Raw genomic sequence first — 26,309 nt, forward strand, 5'->3', positions numbered from 1 at the left:
TTTGTTTTACATATAGTAAGTAGAGTAGCATATTTAGTGCTTTAATAGAGTCAAGTTGAACAAAACATTTGCTCAGTCCAGATACATCCCAGAGCACAATAACTTTGCCTTATTTTGGGGTTCTGTCATCTGCAAATGAAAATAGTTTAGTGGGTTGATTGGTTTGGAAGGTTTTTGGGGGTTTTGTTTGTTTGTTTGGGTTTTTTTTTTTTTTTAAAGAGTTGGAGAGAGAAGGAAGATTGGATATTGCTGGGGAAGAGAACCTTTTTAAGAGAAGCATATTCCACAATGACACAGTATACATTTCAACCCCATGGTAAGGAGCTGTCTCCTATGCCTCGATATCATCTGCTTTTTGTACGTAAAACTGTAAGCAAACTTCAAAACATTTTTCAAAGTCGTTATTATAGTCTCCATTTCCAGGTAAGACCAAGGCACGCCACAGTTTTCCAGAGGCTCTCCAGTATGTCATTGTCCAGCTCCCCTTCCTGACTCACAGTTCGTTTCAGCTAGCTGGTGCGGATTTGCTGTACTTGCACCTCTCCTAGCAGCAGCACACCAGAATGTCATAGCTTCGCCTGGACCACACATCAGCTAGCACCCTACTGACACAAAAAGCCCCCTCTCCTCCAACTCTCTACAGAAACAAGCCTAGTCAACAGTGCATGTCATCAACAACAACCAAAGGTATGATGTTAGGTCATCACTTTTATCAATACACAATCTTTAATCTCATTAGAGCCTCCTCATACCACACCCACCTGTCAGCCTAGAGCACAAGTGGCAACAGGCATGGGAATTTGTTCAGTTATTCCCATTCTCCTAACCTCTCTCTCTCAAACCTCTCCCGTCTGCAAAACGAAGTAGTGTGTCACGGAGTCTCTTGCTTCATATAAGCAGACTTTCACCAAGAGCCTTCCTATGTGTCCTTTTTTAAAAATCAGTGTCTTTCAACAACAGCAACAAAATAGAAACAAAAACCCCAAAATGCTACAGTTTACCCGTGCACCATTTTGCATCCTGTTTCTGAAACGAGAGTTGACAGGCCAACATATGTGACCAATAACTGCCGTTCAGAGTTAAGCTCGCAAATGGTGATTGACGTGGAGCCGGGCATGCCATTAGCCAAGGGAGTTAGCAACTACAGACCAACCAAAATAAACTCCGACAAATTTCCTCTGGGTGTTAATCACCCTGAGTACCATTCTTTCCCACACAAGAGGCAAAGATGCTTAACCTTCTGATCTGGAGCAAACCCACCTCTAATAATTAAATAATTTGTACATTATCACCTGAAGACATGCATAACCTTTTCACCCCACACAAGAAAGAGAACAGAGTAAGTAAACAAACATCTATTGTAAATATTACTAAATCCCCAAGCTTGCTTGACTTGTTACAGTGCATATCCCATCCTAATACTGCTCACTGGATATCCGCACAGCAAAGCACACTAACACGTATTTTTTAAATCTCTAATGGGTAAGTCTTTGCACAGCACTTTCAAATGAAGCAGTCTGAAGCTGGAAAAAATTCATTAAGGCCATCACCTTTCCACTCTAATGGATGGACTTCTGCCCAGCCTGAAGTACAGAATTGTACAGTATCTGTCCATATCATATAAGCTTCTAACTGCTGTCACATCTTTCATAGTACTTTTTGCTGAGATCACATATCACAACATCAAACATCTTCTCATAAAAACTAGCTTTTCCCATATAACTGCAGTCATGAAATTGTGTGGGAAAAGATTCGTTCTGGGGAGTAAGAAGTTTGCAAAATAAAGCAACATGGGGTTTTTTTTCTGTCTGCTAAAAGCCGGATTGTCACTTCTGCAGGGTGAGTCTTTGTTCACACAGTGGAAGACCTACAAAATCACCAGGAGTAAAGGTCTTATAATTGGAATGAAGCCCTTTTTCAACAGCATCTTATGGTAAAAAAAAATCCCAGAATTTTTTTACATCCATGCTGCCCTATAAGTCTGTCTTATAAATTCTAGAAATGAAGATGCATAAAGTTATTGGTACATTTGACTTTTTAACAGATTATGTATACCTCTAGCCCTCATGTGCAAGGTTTCAGTGCCTGGTAAAAAAATCTTTACTTACACACACTACGTAATGACCTCAAAATTGAAAAAGTCAAAAGCTTTGCAGTTTGATCAGAAAACTAAGCCTTATATTTTAGCTGCTTTTAGAGATGTTAAAAACCCAACGCCCCAGAATATTGCAGTGTCTCTTTAATACCCATTAGAAAAAAAAGCTTGTTAGGACATCAGTTTTCCAGAGGATCTATCAAACAAAATTCCATTGATCGTCCCATTAATCCTTTACACTGCAATGCAAAGGGGCCTGTGAAGGACAGGTACCATCAGGAATGGTTCTTTCAAGAAGAGATAGGTCAGACACTTTAGTGAAGAAAGAATGGGAAGTTACAATGGCTGCTGTGAGTGTTTAACCCCCTTTGTATGTCTCCAGAGGTCTTCTTCATCCTCCTTACCTTTCTGTTTGCTGCCTTCCTTCTCTCCCTCCAAGCTCTTGAGGTTTATGAACTATTCCTCTTTCTTGCATCCGTGCTTACCACGGCAACTTCTGATTCCGTAGCACTGAAAAGCCCTATTTTCATCCTCAAGGCTTTAAAACAAGCTTCATTCACAATTTCTGTATAAAGGCTCCTTCTTCTATCTTCCTAACGCAATTTTAAACAGAGAGTCTGGTAATGTTTTCCTTCTCTGCAGGCTCCTCCTGGTCTCCTCTCCCACACAGTTGTTTTCCCTCTGGGCCTCTCTCTGTCCCTCTCTTCTGTACTTTATTTTCTGAGTAACCTAGTCTAGTCTCAGGAATGCACCCTGGTATTTTAAAATGTACTGTTGTCAAGAAAAATACAGAGCTGCTTTTCCTGTTGTTATATAGGGATGGCACACAAACAGCCAGAGATGTCCCTTTCTTTCTCTTTCTCTTCCCCTTCCTTTACCTCCTCTCAAGTACCTCAAAAAGGCAAACCCATTTAGTCATCCCCTGGCATAGCACCAACCGATGGCACAAACATCAACCAAAAGATGTTTGGAAAGACTCAAAAATATTTTCAAGCTTAGGACTTTCAAGGAAAATTTCCAATTCCAGTTAAATGATAGAAGGAAGGGAACAGAAGATTATAGAAGTGCTACCAGTTTTCTTCTTTGTCATGCTCAAATTTCCAGCTGCATACTGACTTGGACAGGAGTCCAGCTTGGCAAAGCCCACCTCCCTGACGAGCTTAAAAGCACAATTCAAAAAGGAGAGGGACTGAGATGGCATTTCCCCCCTTTCTTTGAGACCTCTCTCTTCCCTCTGGGTTTACCCTACAGCTCCTCTTTGCCCTAGTGTTGTCCAGACATCTGGGGAAGGAGCAGGAGGTTAAAGATGGAAGACAAAAACTGGGGACAGGGTCATGAGGAGGCAATAATAGAAATCCCAGAGTAGGGACATGGTTGGGGCAGCAAGGCTCGATCCAAAGAGGTTAAAATATCACTGGACTAGGAGAATATACTGGAATTAGTTTGAAAACTCAAGGGAACCTTAGGGAAAAAAATCAGCGTCATTGGTTATTAGTCTCTCTTGGGGCATGCCTACCTCATCAGCTCAAGATAAATGGGGAAATAAAGTGCATTTCTCCACAAACCTGTTTTCTCCAGTAACAGTTTCCAGATTTTCTAGACCGCAACAACACCATCTGTCTTTCTAAAGCTAACTCCTCTATGATATTTACACATACAGACATAGAAACAGACAATAGAAAAAAATCATGGACACAGACAACTTTGCCTGTGATCTAATACCCCAGGATTTCCCACACAGAAAGGCAGATGATGCTTGAGAAAAAACTAACGGGTTTTGTTGGCAATCATGAAATAAGATCAAGCTAAAGAGGGGAAAAGGTTTGGGGCTTTTTTTGTTACATCAGCCAGGGAGCCTCTCTTGGAGGCTGTAAAGTAACTTTCTCAACACAGCCACATGAGCTTTAATGAAGATAAATGTAGCGTCCTGCACCTGGAAAGAAGTAATCCCAAGCAGCAGCACAGGCTGGGGACTGATGGACTGAGGAGCAGCTCTGCTGCAAGGGACCTGGGGATGGTGGCAGGCAGCGAGCTGAAGGCAAGCCAGCGGTGTGTCCTGGCAGGGAAGGTGGTCAGCAGTCACCTGGGCTACACCAGCTACAGTACAGTTAGTAAGTCAAGGAATCTGGCTATTTCAGTCTACTTGGCACTTAGTAGGCCACACCTGGAATACTGCAACCAGTTTTGGTCCCCTCAGTTGGAGAAGTTGGGAAGGGTCCAGTGGAGCTCACTAGGATTACTAGGGGGCTGGAGAACATGGCATATGAAGAAAGGTTGGAGGAACCAGGTTTGCTCTGCCTGGAGAAGAGAAAGCTCAAGGGGGATCTAATCACACTTCAAGTTAGTTATAGAGGAAACGGAGCTACTCTCTTCACAAGGCTGCCCACTGACAGGACAAGAGAGAAACTCTGTCTGGATATAAGAAAAAAAAAATTCTTCCCCACGAGAGCAGCTGGAGATTGGAAGAGGCTGCACAGGGAAGTGGTGGACTCTCATGTGCTGGAAATGCTCAAGATTGTTCGAATAACTTGCCGTAGCGATCTGTGTTGAAGAGAAGGTTGGACCAGATAATCTCCAGAGTCCAATGAGAACTTTCTGTGAATCCCTATCCGTGCACAGTTTTGCTAGCTGTATGAATAGTGCTGTCAGTCCACAATCATCTTCTCCCTCAAGCATGAAGCTTCTGCTACTCTGGGGATATGTGATACTTATTTCCAGTCGTTGCTAATCTTTCACAAGCAGTTTACACTTTACTTCTCTTTATAGGTAGCAGAAGCATGGGAGGCAATAGCAGACTTCTCCCATGACAGCTTCTTCTGCAGTCAAGACATTCAAGGAGAGTTTTGTTATGGGAGGATTTTTTAACCTTCAGTAACAAGGCTTAATTAGGGATCAAGAGCAAATGTTATAGCACAGAAGAGGTACCTCTGAATGCTCATTCTTATTGGGCATTTGTTCCAATTAAGCTGGTTAACAAGGGATGCGAGAGCATTTGCATCTGAAGTACAGCTATTACAATTTTAAATTTTACTTGAGCTGAAAAATCTGAGTAAGCGGGACCTTTTGAAGAGTAGATGTATTCGTGAAGAAATAGTGAGGAAACTGTACAGCTCCTACCTCATCACAATATTTCAACAGTGCAAGGAACAAGCTCATGCTGAAACTCAAGAAAGATTTCTTATTATTCAAGAAAATATGAATGAAAATAAAAACTGTAAAAAAAAAAAATAAAAATCAGGAAAGAAAGCCTGTGTTTGCTCTCACACTGTCACCTGATCTGTTCACCATTTATCAAAAGGGTGCGAATTTACTCACAGACATACTTCTCACATAACTACAATAAGTACTTTGTTTTTTGTATCTTGAAGGAGGATTCCACCCACCTCCCCAGTCCCACTGACTTCAGCAGAAGCAAAATCAGGCCTCAGAGCTGCCCATTTCGGATCAAGCAGGGCTAAGAAGCAAAAGATCTAACCTTGCAATACCCTACATTGGTTACACACCAGTAAGGGGCATAGCTGTGGGCAGACAGGTAAAGCTAAGGAAGAGACAGAGGTTTCCTTGCTAGCACTTACCAACATACTGTAATTGGCTATTACAGCAACAGATTATTTTACCATCAGAGCAAAGAACAGTAGCATTTAATCCTCTAGTTGTTCCCTGATGTACCACAATTTCAGTCCTGGCAAACAAAAAGTCTTGTCTTACAAGTCCAGATGGTAGAAGAGAAAAAAAAAAACAGCATAAACATAAATACAAACGAAACGCCTTGTGAATTTGTTGAAGACTAAAAAAACCACCTCAGTCTTTCCAAGAAAAATACTGATGACTTAATATGAGACCTTACATATCACAAGGAAAGTATATGGCATGATTCCTTTAATCCACTCTAGTTTACATAAGCATCCAGGTAAAGCTAAAAATGCTATTTTCTAGAGATCAAAAACCTGCACGGGAAAAGTATACTTGGCTACAAGAGTTAGCACAGTCATTCTTTATTCATTCACTTTAATGAGCTTTTTATGCAAAAGGGACAAGATATTTTTCAGAATTTGTAGCTATAATTTTGCTGTGACTAAATTCAGCCCCTTTTATTGCACACAGGACATATATAAAAGGGAAGCCAGATTCAGGAGGTTTTGTTTTGTATCAGTTTTTCCCACATCTCTAGAATTAGCCTCAAGGATCCTTTTAGAGAATAAGTAAATATATATAAAATATTAGGACAACACTGCAATGCAAAAAGGATGTTAAATTGCTCATCCAAGGAGATGACATAACAAGTACTGACATAATTTCCAAGCAGCAAGGCAAAACTAGGTCAAATCACATTGACCTATCTAACATAATAAGCCTTTTTTTTCAGATTTTTACAATGTAGACTGTGTCTGCAGGCATTAATGTCCCCTGTTATCAATGTATAGTGTTGTCACTCTGCTTTAATGTCTTATCACCATGTTGTGTTAATTAGACCAAAACAATATAGTGCACTTTTGAACTGCTTAACTCCCAGTTTGAAATCTCTGCCTAAACTATACTTCTGAGGTTATTCAGTTAGAAATGAAGTCATTAACTCTTTACAGTCACTCGTTTCGATAGGTGCTACTAAGGCTGATGGAACAGCATAACTTTGCATACAGGTCAAAATCTAAGCTTCATAAGCTGCGTATTATTTGTCAAAAACAAGGTCCGCATAGCTAACATCCGTCAGAGAGCAAAGTGCACATTAATTTGATGCCACGTAACATAAGGCAGAACTCAGGCATGTACACTCTTCCGAGCATCCTGTGGACAAACCTGCTCTGTGCTTGGCCATCATGTGTTCCTGCACAAGCACTTTGTCCACGCATGGTGCTCTGAAAGGGACTGTCTTTTTGCTTGATGAGGGCAGCCTTCCCTTCCCCTACTCTCATCGTCCCTCTGCACATCAGATATACACCACACATATTTTTCAGTGAGACTATCAGAAGAGTTGTGTGGGCTTCTGCCTACAGTCTCTTGTGACTCCCACAAGAACAGAAACACGAGAAGAGAGAGTGGCATCTCTTTGTATCCCTGCCTCCAGAGCTGAGGCGGGACTAGAGACCAGGCTGAGAGCTTGAGGCCCCAGCTACCCAGGGAGCTAGGGCTGGCTGGGTAGGAGGAAAAAAGCTGAGGCAGGAGACAGAGGCAGACCTTGGTGGTCCACAAAGCAGAAGTTGTCAACAGAGTTTATATCTTCCTGGTAGAGTACATAGATTTTGCAAAAAGGGTATAAGCTTAGCGAGGAAAACCCAACATATTCCAATGATAAAACCCCTTCCAACACTCTTGAAGCTCTCTTGGTGATGAAGAGTACCTTGAAACTGGGAGGCTGGATATTTTTACAACAGAGTGGCTGAATCTGGCAATTCCAGTTCTAAATATATTTATATATATGCATGTAAATGTGTAGTGTTTCTTTTTTCATTTTCTCCTTTTTTTTACATCTCCAGTCACCTTTCAGGAAGAAAAAAACCCAAAACAACACACCCAACAGACCAACCAAATAAAACACAACTAACAAAAAAAAGAGGGATCATGTTTCCTTATGGGACAACTACTGAAAAAAGAAGGTATTTTTTTGAGAATCATTTTGCCCTAAAATACGGATTTCTCAGTACTTTTTTGAAGAAAGCACCAGCCTCAGCGAACGCTCAGAATAAAAGCTCTAATAAAAAAACAGAGATCCCAGAGATGGTTGGGGGGGTGTCATCTGGGCAAGCTTTCTCTTCACCGGAGTCTAAGCAGTGCATTGGCTCGCCGTTACTGCAAATGAGCCCAACCGACCGCCCTGGTGGGGGGCTCTCAGTGCTCCTGCTGCAGCTGTTCAGTAATGAAACACCTGCGGACCCGAAGAGCCACGGTAATGCCGTTAGTCACGGGCACCTGCTCGGGGCACGGGGGTGCCGAAGGGCGGCGCGGGCGATGCTGGGAGCTGTCGGCACTGCCGGAGGCATGAGAAATATGTCGGCTTCCCCCCCTCAAAATGGGGAGCAACTGTCATAATGCGTCACCAGCTCCTTTCTGGGGCCATGAAATATCACTCCATAAATGTTTTCATTGCAGTCTATCACACTACAATGAAAAATCCTATCAGCCCCGTGGATCTCCTCGTTCACTGTCCCGCTAAGCCAGAAGTGAAAGCCTGGACTCTTTTATTGCTTTACTATCTTAAAATCATTCTTGCACCCAACTATCTCAACACTCGTGCAATCAAAAAAGTTTTATCGTACTTCAGGGCCAAATAAACATCACCTATTTGCCAGCTTTTTTGTCCTCCCACATCCCCCTGGGAAGATATAAATAATAACGACGAACAACCATGACGCAACAGCAAATAGGAAGGAATTTGAAAGGATTAAGAACTATTTTTATTGCTTATTAAAGAGATCAAAATCAGCATCCGACCCTTTAGTGCCTTTCCCAGCTTTCAGACAGGGTGGATTCTGCACTGCAAGCCAGGGATCTCAGAGATATACAGTAATTTCTTACAGCTTGCTAAAGCATTACAAACTCTAAGTTGCACAACTGTAATAAAAGACTTTGAACCCAAGAACGGGCTAAAGAATAGAGTACCCTCAGAAGGCTGAAATTCAGTTCAGACAAACTCCAGCACACGTTCAGAAGGCTATTCACATGGCTGTATGCGAATACAGGTCTGCTCCTTTCTCTCAGCTCAGTCTTCACCCACGGCCAAATCAAACTATTTCTCCAAATGCTGAAGCACTTACTGAGCTTCAGCGTAGCCCTTGAGCATCTACCACCGCCAGCTCCTCGTTCCCAGGCAGTTCATTTTCCTCGACCTCAGGCTACAGCAGACCCCTTACCTCTGGTGCTACTCTGCGGAGGGACTCTGAGGTCTGACAACTTTTTGCAGAGCTCAGAAGCTGCTGAAGCCCTCCGTCCAGCTGCCTGCCTCCCCGTCCCTCCCCGGCGGGGAAGCCCTGGGACCGACTGGGCAGCGGTGGGAAGCCGGCAGCCAGCGCAGCAGAGCCGGAGACAGATCTCATCAAAGGTAGGAGGCCTGGTGGGGATCAGAGAGAGGGAGATACACATCTAAATAACTCAGGCACTAACAAAAGCTTTAGGCTGGGCTCTGTTCAAGACGAGGCTGAATTTTGATGTATTTCAGGCTGCCACCAATGCAGAATGCTGTGTTACTCAATAACCCGCCACTGACAAACCAACATTAGTTTAAGAGTACTCTACATAAAGTTAACGAGGAAAGTGGCTGTGCCTGCTTCTGTATTTTTGCAGCTTTAGCTTTAGGTTGAAATTCTACCCAGTGAAGATTTTGAGAGCTTCAAGTCTGACCTCTACAGGTAGGCTGCTGAAGTAGGTAAAGTATCTTTTGACTGCACATTGTACACAGGACTTTTAGAAATTGGAGAAAGATGACAGATCAGACATACCACATAACATCACGTTATCATCATTGCATCTCTAAAGCCGTATTTTAAAAACCCTACTATCCGTAGCATCACCTGTGGAAATTTTGTTCCTACAAACACTTTCTTGCAAAATGCACAGATGCCTCAACACCAGAAAAAGCACATCCAGCATGAACATTCTTACATTCAAAAGTGTTACAGGGTTTTGCTTCTGCTTTTTATTATCCCTTCCCCTTCCCCCCTCAATCTTCCATATGATCTGCTCTTTCAGAGCTTCAGAAACAAACGTTACTTTGAATCCGGTAACATCCATTTGCGTTTTGCAAAACTGATGTTTTTAAATGCCCTGATTGGTGCCACCTTTTTCTAATCAGAACCAACCACTCTAACAAACTACCCTTTGTCCGGGGATCCCGTCCCCTCTGTTCCCACCAACCTACAGCACAAGTTGCTATAGCTACCCTGCATGTCTATTTACCACACAAGTGATCAAAGAGAGCTGACAACACACATACACACACGCACAAAAAACCTCGCCAGGCTTCCTGCCGAGCAATGTCCAGCCGCTAATTAACCGATACACTCCCAGCCTGTGGACTCTGTACACTTGTTTTCTTTATTCTGCCCGGTACACAAAAAAAAGCAGCATTCTCCGAGATGCTCATTCTTCCCTTACTGACCAAACAAACAACAAAATGTCCCAGGAGGAACTTTACAAGATTATTTCCTAAAGCAAGGCTACGGATTACACTACTCCAGGGTAAGAATACAGCTTTTCTACTGAGGAACACATTAAAAATTTTAAAAGGTATGCAAAAGAAAATAGGAAACAAGAAACACATGCTAAGAATTTAAACATCTGTAAGGAAATGGAATGATTCTGAATTTTGCACGTGTTGTGCACTGAAACTGTATGCAGCACTTACTCACTTGGTGAATTATACAGATGCTAAAAGCTCTGTGACTGCAGTCATGATAAATAATTGTAATGGCTTTATGTGCCTTAGAAGCACAGTTTTTCATTTTTAGGTGGCTTGTCAGTTAACAGTCGTATTGTTGAACCTCTTTATGTGACAAAGGGCTCAAGTCTGCCTCGACCAAAGTCAACAGGACTTCAATAGGAAGAGGCCAAAGTAAGGAGCCGCAGTTGTTGTCAGTGACACTCCCCCAAGCTGCACTTCAGGGCTATGTTGTGGGTGAAAGTGAGTGAAAATGAAGTATTGAAATTCATCAAACGTTTGCTTTCCTGTGAAGTGAGCTTAGGGAACTTAAAACAGAGCCCACAGTGCCCTCTCCAGTTCTGCAGCAAACTCAGGGAACCCAGCCACGTAACTGTGTCCAGCCGCACAAAACCGTCGCTCTGCCACGTGAAGGCTGAGCGTCTTCTCGGGAGTTTCCATCATTTGCAAGTTTCTTTACTCAGGAATTTCTTTTTAAGCAACAAAGTGAATCGAGTACTCTGCAAAGCAGAAAATGTGTTACCTGCAAAGGATTTTTTCTTACCAGGTTAGTTGGGGTTTTTTGTCTTACAACCATGTTAGATACCTTCAAAAAATTGCACTTCTGCTTCCTCACACTAGTCTGGCCGCAGGCTAGCGCACCCAGACGGGTGTATCTATCTCCTGCGGGTGCCTAAACTCTTACAGGTACACGTCGCCCAGTGTCCTTTCCCAGATGGAAGCAGGGGACAGACATTTTCCCGTTTCGGTTACTGGAGCTTGTGTGTGAAGTCACTCTCATCAGACAGCAAGCGCACGCCTCTCGCTGAGGTGTCCAGTTATCACCTAAAAACGACTGCTTCTCCAGACCAGCTCGTTTACAAGTCTCAGTGCGGCACTCGCACCAGCCCCTGCTACCTGCTGGAGACCCTCGACCCAGCGCTACAGGAGGCCGGGTCCCACCAGCTCAGCAGGCTGCAGGTCACATTTCCACAGCGGTTCCTCCGCGTCTTGTCTCGCTGCGTCCCGCACCCGCGGGCCTCCTCCGGGCCAGACCGGGCACAGCCTCACCCCGACAACACCCGCCGCGCACCGCCCGCTCGGCGGTTAACCCGGACGGCCCGCAGCTCACCGCAGCCCTCGGCTCCTACCCACGCACCGAGCCGCCTCCCGGGGCCTCTGCCCGCCCGCCCCCCCCCCCCGGCTTCCAGCCCCCCGGGTCTGCCGCTCAGGCTCTCCCCGCCGAACCGAGGGCGTCCGTGCGCCAAACGCCCGGCGAAACGGCCCGCAACGGCGCGGGGAGCGCGCGGGGGAACAACGCGGGGGCGCGCAGCCGGCCCCGCCTCGGGAGCGCGCCTGCCGCGGGGGGAGGACGGCGGCGGGACGGGACGGGCCCTGCCCGTGCCCGCGCCGCGTTGTAGGCTGGGACGTCCCCTCCTCCGCTGCAGGGGGAGGGAGGGCTCGTGCGTGCAGTAACGTGTCCGCGCGTCGTGTCCCCCGTCCCCCCCACCCCTTCTGACTGCCCGGCCCCGCTCTGGGAACCCACCGCCAGTGAATCTGCAGGCGGGAATATTTCGGGGAAGTGCAGAGCGTTCTGCTCTAAGTGACTGACATCCCGTAACGTCTCTGCTGCTCCCTCGCTCCCCGCTGGCAACCCCCTGTGCCGATGATGACTTCCGATGGCCACCTGCATCCAACTCACCGGCTGGAGCGATGCAGTATATAAAATATGTATATAGTATATAAAATGCCCTTCATTTTGCTGCCCAAGGGCAAGATTTCCCCCTCTCCCTTAGAGAGCTACCAACATGGGTTTTTTTGCCAGTGGGAGAAAGAAACACCTTTCCTCCTCCCAACCCCTGTATTCTTTCTTTGCCCTTCCTCACCTCCTGTAACTCACAGAAAACTGGTGTAAGGAAGCTGAGATTTCCCACCATGGTTTCGAAAAGCGAGCAGAAAACAAACGCTCCATTTGCACTACAGGTGCAAAATCCTCACACGTGCCTTCCCTGGACACGTACTATAAAAGTCTCGCTGAGAGACGAATGAATAACACCCACACAAAAAACAACCTAGAAAACTTCTCTCATTTCCTCCTATTTATCCATTGCCTACGTAGAAAATCTGAAGTGCAAGCTTCGGAAGTGGAGTGGCAAGGCTTTTTAAACTGGGACAGATCTCTGGTGCAGTCTTAAGATACAGCCCAGCCAGTTGTCCTTGCTCCCACAAGGCTCTTCTAACCACACATTGCTGTTGTAAAACTATGAACAGCGAGAATCAAAAAGATTTTGCCACTGTGCCTTTTAACTGCGAGAACGAGAATAAAAGCTCCTTTTGTCTCTTCAGGTGAATAGAAGTCTTAAAAAAAAACACCTCATTTGAATAATCTTAGGAAAAAAAAAATCCCTAGAAAACCCATCTTAAAGCACTTTTGTGAAGCTGTGAGACAGCTTGAAACTACTACATTTTAAAACAATCAGAAGATTAAAGCCCTGGCAGGCAAGGAACTCATGCAGAGCTGTTTAATAAATTATCCCTGGGCTGAATTATTGGCATATTTCGGCTTACAACACAGCAAGCTCTTTCCTTTCGCATGTCACAGGCAGGGCTGCGGGGCGACCTACACAATGCGTTCAGACCACGGCAAACTGGAATTGATTTACACCCCTCGCAAACTTCTGCTACGCCCGGCACAAACCCGAAACCCACCACGACCTGCCGGGAGGATTAAGCAAAAAACCCCCAAATCGGTCAGTTACTGGAGGGCTTCTTTTCACCCCGGAAACTTACTTTTTGCAAGGCTAAGAGACAAGAAGAGGGGGAATAAAGCAGCCGGAGCCCCGCAGCGGTTGGCACCGGTGCTGCCCGGGGGGCAGCGGCTCCTTACCTGCCTCATGGTGGGATTCCCATCATCCATCCAGCCGGCTGGGAGCTGCTCACACCGCGCCGCTGTCGGCAGGGCAGAAATCCATCAAGTTTCCCACCGCAAGCAACTTCCCCCCCCCTCTGCCCTCCTCCCCCTCTATTATTAATTTTTTTTCCCCCCTCCTTTTTATCCTTTGCGGGGGGGGGTGGGGGGTGGGGGAGAACTCTTCTTCAGACAACGTCAAGTTTCCCCAGCCTTCCTTCCCCAGCCTATTAAAAGCCGGGAGCGGGGAGGCAACTGTCGGCCCGGCTCTGGTTTCAAACGGCAGCCCGGGGATGCAGGAGTTGGCCGGATCGGGCCGTGGAATCACCTCGCCAATCAGGAGGAAGGGGAGGGAGGCAGAGCACATAAAAAAGGCTGCCTACACGAGGATTAGGAAAGCTCTCGAGGATTTAAAAGGCTGAAAGCAGCTGGAAACAGTGTCTAGGGCTACAAAGAGGGAAGTCAGTTTGCGGTGGGGGAGATTATTCCCGTTCTCGTCCAGCTGCTCTGGGTCTCCTGCAAGCTTCGCAGGCTCCCAGGACTTCAGTAAGAAAATGTAAAAGTCGGGTTGAAACCACTGAAACATCAGTGATGCAGTCACCCGGTAAAGTGGCAGTATCCCGTACTAGTCGGAGGAGCCACGTGCCCTCCAGAAGCACCGATTCCCTCACGTCAGATGAAAAAGTAAATTACGCACTGGCATGAGCAGGAAGCAGTAAAACACAGGCTGCCATCTACATCAAGAGCGAGTGGCTGTCTGCCGGAAGGAACAGCAGTCCATGTGTGGATCCGCAGGCTTTGGAAACGTTCTGTTGCAAAGCTTTATTTGTCTGGGTGGCAAATGTTTAATCGTCCTCAGCGTTAGGGCGGTATCTGCGTTCCCTGCCTTTGGGAAGGGTAGTTTCCTCATTCCTGAAGCTTAGTTCCCCGTGCAAGGTAACACTGGACCCCAAATGCAACTAATAATAGAAAAAATAACACTAGATTTTTTTTTTTTTTTTAGATTTTAACAACAGGCTCAGCTTCTATCTGCTGCCTCTCAGTGGCTTTCATTAAAATAAACAAATAGAAGGCAAAAAGAAAAATCCCAAATCTGAAGTGCCATTGCTGTTTGAGTTACACTTTCCTTGAGCGAAAAAGAAACCATGGAGAAATACAAACCTGCAAATTCATACCACCCACTCTTCTCCAAATTCTTTGCCTCTAAATTAATGTAAGTTCAGAAGCCTGTTAGTCTCTCTGTTCCACTCTAAATGGAAATCTGTCTTTTGATCTCAGGACAATCAGGCAAATCTGATGTCTGAAGAAAAGCCCCAATATCACAGATTTGCTTCCGCAAGGGCTTTATCTACCAATACGAAAAGTAGTCACTACCCAGAAAAATTCCTATCAGTACAAGAAATCTTATTGCTTGAGCTGCACAAAAAAAAATGTTACAATGATGTGTTGCCAAGATTTTAATTAAAGCCTTCTTAAAATATATTTTCTTTTAACTTATGATAAGCTCCAGCACTGGCTATGTCACAGGGAAAGGAAGGAAAGGTCTGAAGAATGTATTCATTTACTTTTGCATTTAAAAACAATAATGATTATTCTCATACGTGCAACCAGGAAAGGAATTTGCATAATATTGGCACTGTCTGGCTCACAAGCAAGGCATGGATGGAGGGAAAACATGATTTAAGGCACTACTGCACTTTAGCCAGGGCCAACTGTGCTCTTGCCTGGTCCGTGTCCTCAGGTGGGAAGATCCATTTTTATGCTTTAATGTACAACAGAAACCAACTATCTCCAGGGATCAATACGACACATTGCCGAAGGTAAGACCAACCATTTACACCGGCCAACGTGGACACAACTTAGTGATCCTCCAATGACGGCCTAGTCCTGCACACTTGCACGACAGCTCACAGCAGCTGCAACGCAGAGAGCCGGGTGCATTAAGAGCACTTAACAGGAATGCTTGTCCTCTCTTCCCCAAGCATAGCTCAGTGGACACGTGTCACTTGAAATGAGTACGTGGTATGCAAAGACCTTTTACTGTGGTTAAGTCTAGGAGAATCGTCTCCAGGATGCATTAAAAGGAAGCATAAAAATACCTTTCTGAAGTAATTGGAGCCTTAGGGATAAGCTTCCCTGGTCAAAGTGATTTAGCAAAAGGTGCAAAACTTACAAAATCAGTAAGGATTATGAAGGATTCACCCCAAAATTGTCTATTTGGTTTCAGGGCTTTAAGAAGGGGATTCTGAGGACAGTTTCAGAGTTTCATGTGAAAACACAGCAAACGATTCAGTAAGAATTCCAATGTTATAAAGATAAAACAGTTGCAGAACTTTTCTGGAAATGCACATCTTTTCATATACAACATGCATTCCTTACAGGATGGGATGGGAATTGCATTTTTCTGAAAACTCAGCAGACTGTGGCATCAAAAAATGAGTTTGTTCTATAGGACAAAACTCAGTTTTAGTTTTATCAAAAAAAAAAAAAAATCAGTGACACAATCAGGGTGGGCTGTGGACAATTTTTTTACTGAAATAACCAAGTGTCATAGACAGCCCCCATTCTAATTCTGCCATTCGCTTTCCAGCTTTGAGGAATGTGTTTTGTGATCGACCCGCATGGCAGCAGTACTATTACATACGGTGGATTCAGAAAACTAGGTTCTGCACTTAACTTCTTAAGGTCTTCTGAGTGGCATGAGAATTAGTTTTGAAGGTAGTCAGCCTCCAAAGACACAACAATACACCTAGATGTAAGGAAGAGGAATTGTCTCTTGAGATGCAAGAAAAGTCAGGTAGTGTTTTTTATACCTTCCTCTGCATATCCAGTTTCACATCTATAACCCAAGTGTATGTGCATGTGTGAGAAAGTCATACTCTCTTCGGGGAAGTGAACGAAGATTCTGCCCCTGAAGGAAGACACTTTTACAGTCTGTCCAGTGGGAACCTACGGAGGGAGGGGCAGCCGGAGGAGGTGGTGCCAGGTTTAAGTTCAGGCATCACTGGGAGCAAAGATCTGTGTAAGTGAGACCAAAGTCATGGTTGCGAGCCTGATAGTTTTAGAGGATTCTTATGGGGCTGATTCAAGTTCAAAGACAAATGGCCAACAAGTACATCAAATCATTGGAAGTTTTATGTTCTGTGAACTCTAGTTATCGGTAGTAATGGTCAAATCTACTTTTATCAATCCTTGGTTTAACCTGCTCCCACAGCTGTGTGTGACTCCAGCAGACACAGGGGTGCCAGAGCAGCTAGGACCTCGCTGCTCACTGCAGGTGTCTGTCACTCTCCTCATGGCACACCAAGCACCTCCCAGGCAAAACCGGCAGACTCGTGAGTCCTTTGCCTAGCCTGGTGCCTGAAGAACCATGCGGCCCCATCCACTAAAGCAGAGGTAAGGCGGGATAACTTTAGCCAGGCTTCCAATAGCAGCAGCATTGGCCGGCGAGAACTTCAGCGTGGTCTACGCTGTTCTGCTCCTGACCTGGCAAAAGCGGTTAGCAGGTACTTGTGAGAGCTCAGGGTGTTGGGTGCTGACTCACAACCCTGCCTCCTTGCTACTCAAGACAAAGAGGTAATTTTAGCAAGTGCCCTGAGCTGGCTTAAGCAGCCAAAAAGCTTCAGGTGTTCTTAAAAATGTGGAGCAAAACCCACCACCATGTAATATCCATTAACAATTGTACATTATGCACAAATACCAAGTATTTCTACTAAAACTTAGTAAACTTCGTGTTACGTGTTCTTTGTCACTCTCATTCTGGAAAATTCCAGCTGAATTTAGTGCAATGACACTTAGTTCAGTGCTCATCAGTGCAGTGGACCAGTTTGAAGGTTTTCAGTTGTGACAAGGCACGGACAACAACCTTGACACCAAAAATTCACCACTGTTTCAAAACCTGAAACTTTTGTTTATTCTGATTTGTTAACTCAGTCTTTCTTAATTAGTTTCAACCTTTCCAATAAATTACCAAACACAGGAACAGCTTTGAACTGTTGGACCAGATGCAAAGCAACCTAATGTGGAATGACTCAGTCACTGGAGTTTTTTTGGTGTAACAGAATTTTATGTAGTCCAGATCAAGCTAGGTCTGCACCAGCTGCAGGGGGAGCACAGAACGGGAAATGGAGAAACGGACGTTGTCTCATTAGCTGAATTCCAGCTGCCATGGAAATCCATCTGGGCCCAGAGAATTCAATATATGCTAAAGACAGAAGAACCAGCCTGTCTCCTTACGGAGCTGTGCCAAACAGAGACAGACCAGACCCCAGGATCTGATTATATGGTAGGAGTGAAAGAGTTGCAGCAGGGAAAAATACAACCCAGCACATAGCTTAGAAAGAAACAAACCTAGCTTGAAATTCAACATCTTCAGGTATGCAGTCAATCACAAATAGATTGCCTTTAATTTGAAATCTAGACAACTGATAAAAATAAAAACATGCTTTTTAAGATTAAACAAACAGCTAAACTGTTGCACTTTGTGAGGAAAAGGTAATATTCACACCCAAACTATTGGTGTTGAAATTCATGTCTAATGGTTTTTATAGTCCCTCCCTTGGCAGTTTCAAATTGGCACCTGCAGGAAGAGCAGGATGTCCAGAATACAAAATACTCTTTAATAACCCCAGATAACACTAGAATATATAACTCAAGGCAGCACTGGAATGTAAAAATAACCTCCATAAGAACTGGCACAAAATATGAGGTTGCAAGAAAGACAAATTTCTGAGAAGATAGTATAAAAAATGAAAAAAACTCTGAAATAGTGTTAATATGAAAAACCGTTCTCAAAATGTCACACAATGTGTCGCATAATAATTTAAAAATAGATAGTTATTTTAAATATATTTTTATATATATATTTAATATATATTTTTATATATTTAATATATATTTTTATATATTTAAAAATGTATAGTTATTTTTGTGAGTATATGAATGTGCAGAGCTGGATCTCACAAAGCAGTACTTAACCGCTTTTATCAACATCGCTGTGGTGAATGCAATGAAGATAAACTAATTACCCTGGCAGAGTGTCTGACTCATAGGTATTTAAATGCACACACATTTTCCAACAGAAGTTTAAAAATGAGACCAGCAATGTCAGACATCCTTAAATTTAGAAATACACACTGAAAGCCACAGTGCACAAAGATGTCCTTAAGGCAGAGCTTTGGGAAACTCACTGCCTTTCAAGCAAGATGACTCAGCCTTTTGGCAGGGTATCACTACAACAGGCAGAGATGAGAGCGACCAGAGCATCCTGCAGTCCTCGTGGTGGAGTGGTCCTTAGATGACCATTCGCCCTTGCTTGGTTATTTACAGTGTCCCTCAAACTGCTCTGACCTCACTTGGGACTGCACCGACTGCTGGCAAGAGAGAAGGGAAGATGTCTTCAGGACAACTTCTTCCTCCGTCACTTACACAATCTAAGTAATCCACAGCTCGCTCAGACAGAAAGGAGGTAAAAAACTATCCAGCTGCGCTTGCCTTAATGACGACACTGACTAAACTTTTTGATTAAGGTATTTTAATCAAAAGAATAATATCTGCTGGATTTCATTTTACCACATCTGCTACAAGGCAGATACTTGATCTGCTAGGCTGAACAAGTTGGTGCACATTCATGTGTAATAAATCAGTGATAAGAAGGCTCTGATAGTCTATTCCAAAATTATATGGAACTGTAGTAAGCTAAAAAGACTGACAAAGAAGGATGCTATAAGGGTTCGGAGTTTCTAAAACATCTGTTCTCTAGTATATATACGTGATTAAATGGAAATCATGATTAGTTTACCATTGTTCCTCCATTTTATTTCATAGAGTTTTACAATTAGTTGATACTTCAGTGATAATTATACCCCATTACTCTTAAAGGTAATAGATAATAGTTAAATGACAATAGTTTTTTTCTTAATATTCCAGTCTTAAGAAGCCCCACAAGAAAAGAAGAATGATAAAGTAACAAGACAAGAATTGTCTTATGCCTCTGTAAGCCCTATTAGCACAGAAAAAAAAAATATATATAATTTCATTTTGTACCAACTACTTGTTTAGTGACCAAATGCAAAAAACTGTCATGCAATGCCTCAAGCTAAGCAAATAAAGATCCAGGCAAACAGTAAAAGCTGTATGATACATGTCTTTTACAGCTAAGCATCAAACAGTAGCTGTCAAAAAGAATACCATTCCGCTGTTCCAGGAGTTATATCCAAATATACGATCACACAACTTCGATGAAGAGTCATCTCTCACCACAATGTCACTGAAACAAGTCAAAACCTAAACTGATAAATTGTCACCTGAAACAAGCAGGTACCTACTCCAACTCCCATTATCTCGCATATTAGCTGAGACCATCAAACCATGCAAATCCTTCCTTTCCAAATGAAAGCCCCTAACCACAGGTTTACCAAAAAATGTGTAGCATTCTCACAATTAAGCCATTCTGCTCTAAAAGAGGGTTTTTCTTCAACCTGCACCCAGCAGGCTAGACATATCATGTGCCACGCAGAGGTCTGTGCCAGAAGTGAGAAACTCTACATGCTGTCGGGACTATGCCACATCCAGGAACAACTATAGAGAGATCTACTCTGTGTTGCAAAACTTTCCAAGACACAAGAAATGCTGGTATTTTAACATCTTTTCAACCCCCCAGCTGAGGCAAGGCGTCAACAGGAAAAACTGCAACGTTTCTGCACCATTTTTTCTTCTCCACATTTGCTTTTCTCAGAAAACATGATATTTCAAAGTCTTGCTGTATTTCCCTGGAATTACGCTACACAGCTTGAGTCCCCCTGAGCTGAAAATGGAGCTCAGGCATCTCTCTGCAAATGCTGGCAAGCACACTGCCACCGGAGGGACAACCAACCAATATATCACTGACTTCAAATCAGACGTTTCATCCCAGATGAACAGAGCCAAAGTTGTCAAAAAGTTCAAGTCAGACCAAAATATTTTGTCTCATTTTTCTAGGGAAAAAAAATTTGTCAACAATCTGCATTTTCTCATGAAACCTAATTTTGTGAGAAAATTACTTTTTGCAGTGGAGCCTCCCCGAGAATATTCCTGTAGAGAATTCTAATTTGTCTCTTTCCTCCAGTGTCCCAGCTACCTATGCCAGCTGCCTGCCACATGGAAAAAGGGCTTCTGTGAAACAGGCCACCTCTTGGGACAGGAGACACCAAAGTTACCTCTCTGCCAGCTATACAGCAACAGGGGCAGGTGGAAACCTGGTCAAGTAAAGTGACTCAGGATTGTACCTTAAACAATAATAATACAACCCGCAACGTGTAAACTGCTTGTGTGTCCATGGGCAAGGCATTTCATCTCCTCCATTTTAATTCTCAAACTGTGTATTGAAGTTGTGTTTATTTTTATGAGGATGGTAAAGGAGAGAATAAATCTATAAATACCAAAACATCTTTACACATTATCGTAATCGGGGCAGCACAGGCTTTTCCATAAGCAGGAATGAAAGACACAAAAAGACTAATCTTTGCAGACGTGACTACAAGTATCTGGGCTAAATATAATTAGCCAGAGTGGGAAAGACAGTATTAATCAGACAAAACAACAAGTGGGCTACTGAAATGATTTCTGGGAAATTGCGTGTGTGCGCATGTGAATGTCTAAGAGAAATATATTCAAGTCCTTCAAGTAAAAATGAATGTACATTCTTGGACTTTCTCCGTTAAAAAGAAAGAAGTCTTAAGAAGTTGTTTTCCCTACAACTGAGCGAAATGTTTCCCTAGCCAGGATACCAATGGATTGTAGTGTTTGCGGTGAGATGAGCTCTGCAGGGGGTGGGCTGGGGAATGACAACAAAAAGCCTAAACCTGAACCTGAAGTCCTTAGACTTTGCTCAGGAAAACCTCTTTATACAAGTGAGAATTTGCTAACATACATGACTCATGATTTGACTCATAAGCTTCTGGAGTTCACCGGGGTTACCGTCAAGGTCAGATTACCTATGAAATATTGAATTACTATCCCTTCCCACTGCTTCAGCGAGGCCCTTGGTACTGACTGTGTAATATGTTTACGTGGGAATTTTTACACACAAAAAATTCACATTCTTCTAATTTCAAATGAGAAAAACAGGCAAAGAATTCAGAAGAAAATCAAAAGAACCTTCTTACCAGAGGATTTTAAATTAAGTAATTCAAGGACGTGGGCAGAAAGCATTAGTCACAGCAGTAAAATAAAAGACAGTTTCGAGAGTCTTCCCTATCGCATTAATGCTTTTTCTCACCAGGACCACAGCTTAAAATTATTTATGTGTACACCAGCTAAGGAGGGGTTTGAAATGGTATACTTATAAATGGGCCCACTGGGAGGACTGCCCTGGAAGGACTGGTCTGGTTGAGTCTCACCCTTCTATCTGTGCCAAGTAGCCCTTTTTTAACCTCTAAACCGTTTTCAGGTGGTACTTTTATGAGCCACTGTACCTCGTTCATTTTAATTACAGACATATATAGTGTAGGTTTACCAGTTACCAAAAGAATTTTTACTTTATTTAGCTCACATTTCCAGATGTGTCCCCTCGTCAGGCCTCACGTTTTGTTAAAGAGCACTGGCAATAAAAGACAACTGCAAAGATAATGTACTTCTCCAGGTTCCAGGCAAACCAGTTTTATAATCCAATCCTTTGATTCTTATTTTATAAGATACCCTTATAAACAATACCAAAATAAATAATCCCAGACTGGTCCATGAAAACTATGTTTTCACAGTTGGTGTGAAACCTTTTCATGAAGATACGCAGAAAATCTGTTTCGGCTAAGACTTGTAGAATATGAAGACCAGCACAGAAAAAAATGCTCGCCACTGGGCTTTAATTTTTGCATCTCTTACTTCCAGAGTTTATTATTAGTCTGCATTTGTCACTTCAATGTTGCAATTTGCAGATATTGCCCAGTGTGTCCTATCTCATGAGTACACGCATTTATTTACAGAGAGAGTCAACCATTCCAACCCCTGCCTGCAACTCACTCTCCAAGATCGTTTAGCACTAACAGCAGGGAAAAAAAAAGTACAGAAGTAGCTGCTGCATTACAGAAGTACTGCACATTACCCCAACGGTGAAGGTTAATGCATGCATTCCAAGCTATTTAATATAGATTTTGCTGCCTAGGGTCACACTTCACCACATATGCTCCTACTATCTCTCCCTCTTGTTCCAACTTCTTCCTTAGCTTGTATTTTGCTGTATACACTACGAAACTGTGATGATATGCACAGGTCCTAACTCCTATTTCATAAAGGCCTTTTTGACACCTCTTGGGCACCAGGAAGGTCCTTTATGTCAATAGGAATGGAGAGTGATGTCCTGATAATCCTGTCAGCTCCAGTCACCCACGCTTTCGGTATGCTCAGTTTCTCATCTACCACCTGGAACTAGCTGTGAAGAACTTGGTGCTACATGGTGCTGCAGACCAAAATTAGACTTGAAGATGCCTCAGCACGTACAGACAAATTAGACTGCATTGTGCAGCCATGCTGCCCGATTACCAAATCATTTGTCAGCTGTTGATCTTGCTACCCTCCTTCGACACATGTACTCAGGAGTGGGCACATATATACATAGTATATTGCACTTCACACTGAAGTGGAAGAGAAGAAGAATCATACTGAGGATTCAAAGCGAAAGACTTTTATGATTTAAATGCAGTTTCCATGTATCTTTTATCAAAGGAACTTGGAATTCACTGGCATCTTCAGATAACTGATAACCAGCTGCCTCTCTAAGTAGTTCACAGACTGGGAAAATAAAGTCCACCACATAAAAGGACAAAGCACAGCGTCCTTTGGGAAAAGGTGACAACACTTCAGCAATGGAGCTCTGCAGGTCGTCCCAGCATCCTTAGCTTCAGGGCTGTGGAGCACAGAAATAACCGCACAGAAAATTCACCTGCCATACCCACATTTTAGACTTCAGAAGCGTAAATCTCTGACCACTTGTAGCCTGGAAGTTGAAAAGGAAGGAAGAGCACCTGAAATGCAAAGTCTGAAATGGCAGAAGCTGTCACACAGCCAGAAGGATCATTGCTGTTACAGCTTTACGTGATTCAGAAGTCTGCAAATAAAGTAAACGACACAAATGTCTTCGTAAATTGATAACTGCTTCAAGGGAGGGATCTGCACTTACCCCTTTATTTTGGGTGCTTTCCCATGAGTTCCCATGCCCAACCCCTTTGGGAAACCATTCCCTTTCATGTTGCCTCTGTTTGGCCACCACAAACCACTAAAGCATTCAGAGCACTTAACCAAGGGCGGCTATTATAGACATGCTGTGGGTGAAGAGTGATGTGTATCCACCTCCCTGCTCCCTCCAGTGACTCTTTGTACCTATTAATCTTTTGCTTTTTATAAATAAAACTGATATATGTAACCAAAGTAGAATGGCAAGGAGAAAGCAAATAGTAGACAGGGCAATAAGGAATCTCAAGCATTTTTACACATTTACCCTTCAGAGTAGCTCTCTCCAAAAGATAGTATCATCAGCATTTTACAAATATTAGCAGGGCATTTGGTACACATTTCATTAAGATGTTGCAGTGTCTCAAACAGGTGATAAAAGGTTGCTATGGTTACTATATTCTCTTAAACTGAATACTAAATAGGTTCACAAAATATATATTCTTACTTGTTATGTAAAATATTAGTCACCTAGCTGCCACTTGCCTGTGAACCCCTTTTGTTTTGTCAAGGACTTTCCACTCCTTCATCTTTCAAATAAAGTGGATTTTGGTACTGTTTAGAGAAAGGAGAGGTCACTAACCATTCTCCTCCTTCAGAAAAGGGGACAAGTTAGTTAGCTCATTATCTAGCCTGTTTATAATTAAATCGAAAAATGACTGCTCCACTATACTGGAATTGTGAGAGCTTTTATTTCAGAGGATTTAATGAGTGATGGAAACGTGTTTATGAGGCAACAAGCCCACATTACACAAAGAACTCAGCATTAGCATGGCAATAGACCATATAGCTTTTAATGGCCTGAACCCTTTGTCTCACATTCAGATGTGGCCCTGAGATTGTCCCATCACCAAAGTTTGATCCAGCGTTTCTTTCAGACGGGTTACTGTTTTGCCAATGGACCTGAAGGTGATATTTAGGAAGTCTATTATCAGGCATGCAAACTGGGAGAAAAATGTGTCACATCAAATCATGACAGTTTAATAAGACATTACTCGTGGCAAATGCTTTCATGCACTGCCTGCTCAGAAGTGCAGGTTGAGAGGAGTTACTGTAAAGACATCAAATCCGGTATTTTTATCCTTGTGTGTCCCCTTCATGATGCAACCAAAGGAAAAGTTCTAACATGCTAACTTCCTTGAATTTAATCTTGTTTATTGAAATATTGAGAACATTAACAAATAAAAAGTTGTCTAACTTTTATTATGATCAAAAGGACACTGTTTGACTTTCTTTGGACCACCGTGACCATTACATACCTGGTACCTTATTTTTAAAATTTTCATTGACTTTGGCTGGAATCCTGCTACTATGAGACTGATTTACAATAGTAATGGCACAATTTTTACTGAGCTGAACGCGACTAGAATTTCATCTACATGCTGCTGACAACCTGGTTGTGATAAGGAAAAAAACCCAAAGATCCCTCCAAGATAGGATAATAACTTACTTGGATGTATGTGAACACCTGCTACTATACTAGTGTTAGTAATCAGTTCAGTTTTGAGTAAGATTAAGCAAGACTAAATGTGCTTGCAACTTCCAGAACCGCTTTCACAGCTTGTACCCAAAGAGATTCCTGGGCAATGAATTAATATTTTGCAGTCTGAGGCAGCAAATTTTTATAGCAGGTCTGAGCACTAGGGTAGGAATTTGTGGAAGATAATATATTGAGCAGATCTAAGCACTAACTAGGCACTTACCTTGTGTATTTTGAAGCACAGAATGTTGCATATTTCTAGAATCAAAAATGGACATAACATATTGTTCTTGCAAGGTGTCACCGTGTTAACAACTAGTGCACCTTCTGTTAAAGCTATTAATATGTGGCTTATCACTTCATAAAAGCTTGAAATCTCCATGCAACAACAATGAGCACATGTGGTGCATATGAAGTCCATCTGCAAACACAATAACAAGCATTCAGCAACAAGTATTTTTGCGCTGTAGTTAGCAGGGGCAGAACCGAGGTGTTTGTTCTGCAGCCGCCACTTCTGTCAGCCACCAAATAACCCACCCCTACTGGCTCTGTGTTTGGGCTCCCTTCTGATGCGTAAGAACTCCTTCTGCGGCCTCCACGTTCCCAACACCGACCCGACTTGCGAAGTCTGAAGGCGACGGCAAAGTCAGCCGCCAGCAGGCTCGGCGATTTGGAGGAGATCAGTTCCCACACCTGCGGCTGACCCTCTGCCAGCACGGGTACCATCTGTCGTCGTGACTCCGACACTGGTTTCAGTATTTAGGTACCTATGGCCCTTGCGGAAGAAGTGATGATGGTAGGAATAAGCATTAAACAGCGGAGGGCGTGATAAATGACGGGGCTGGGAAGCGGGAAAAGAAAGAGCTGTGGGTCTCCCACGCAAACACGCGCGTCAAAATGGAGAAACAAACTCAGGAACGCACAAAAACCGGAAAAGCTGCCAGAAGGCCGGGGAGAGGCGCTGCTCAGGGAAACAGTCCCGTCCCCCGTGCCCCCCCCCCGCTTCTCATCCACAGCCGGGGGGGGGGGGGGGGGAGCCTGCGGTAGCGAGGGCTGACTGTCCGACGGTTATTTACTGACGTCACCCACCGCGCGGAACCGAGAGCGCGCGGAACCGAGCGGAGAGCGCGGGCGCGGGGGGGAGCGCGGCGCGCAGGGACCGCCAAGCCGAGCCCGCCCCCTGGCGGCCGCTGCCGCCACACCTTCCTCCGCGCGGCTTGGCCCGGCCCGGCCCGGCCCGGCCCGGCGCCGCCCGCCTGTCTGAGGGGAAAGC

General features: G+C 43.7%; 1 protein-coding gene across 2 annotated transcripts in view; it reads right to left on the reverse strand.

Annotated features, from left to right (window-relative positions):
* MID1 (midline 1) overlaps positions 1–26,309 on the reverse strand; it is a 180,154-nt gene that overhangs the window by 133,626 nt on the left and 20,219 nt on the right. The window contains exon 1 of one of the 2 annotated variants that reach the window (XM_075428378.1): positions 13,333–13,409. The exons of the other annotated variant lie outside the window; for it this stretch is intronic. The gene's annotated coding sequence lies outside the window, so the exon portion shown is untranslated. Of the gene's footprint in view, positions 1–13,332; positions 13,410–26,309 lie in introns of those variants that run through there. 2 annotated transcript variants of the gene reach the window in all.

This window comes from Opisthocomus hoazin, chromosome 1, assembly GCF_030867145.1.
Source record: "Opisthocomus hoazin isolate bOpiHoa1 chromosome 1, bOpiHoa1.hap1, whole genome shotgun sequence".
NCBI classification, from domain to species: domain Eukaryota; kingdom Metazoa; phylum Chordata; class Aves; order Opisthocomiformes; family Opisthocomidae; genus Opisthocomus; species Opisthocomus hoazin.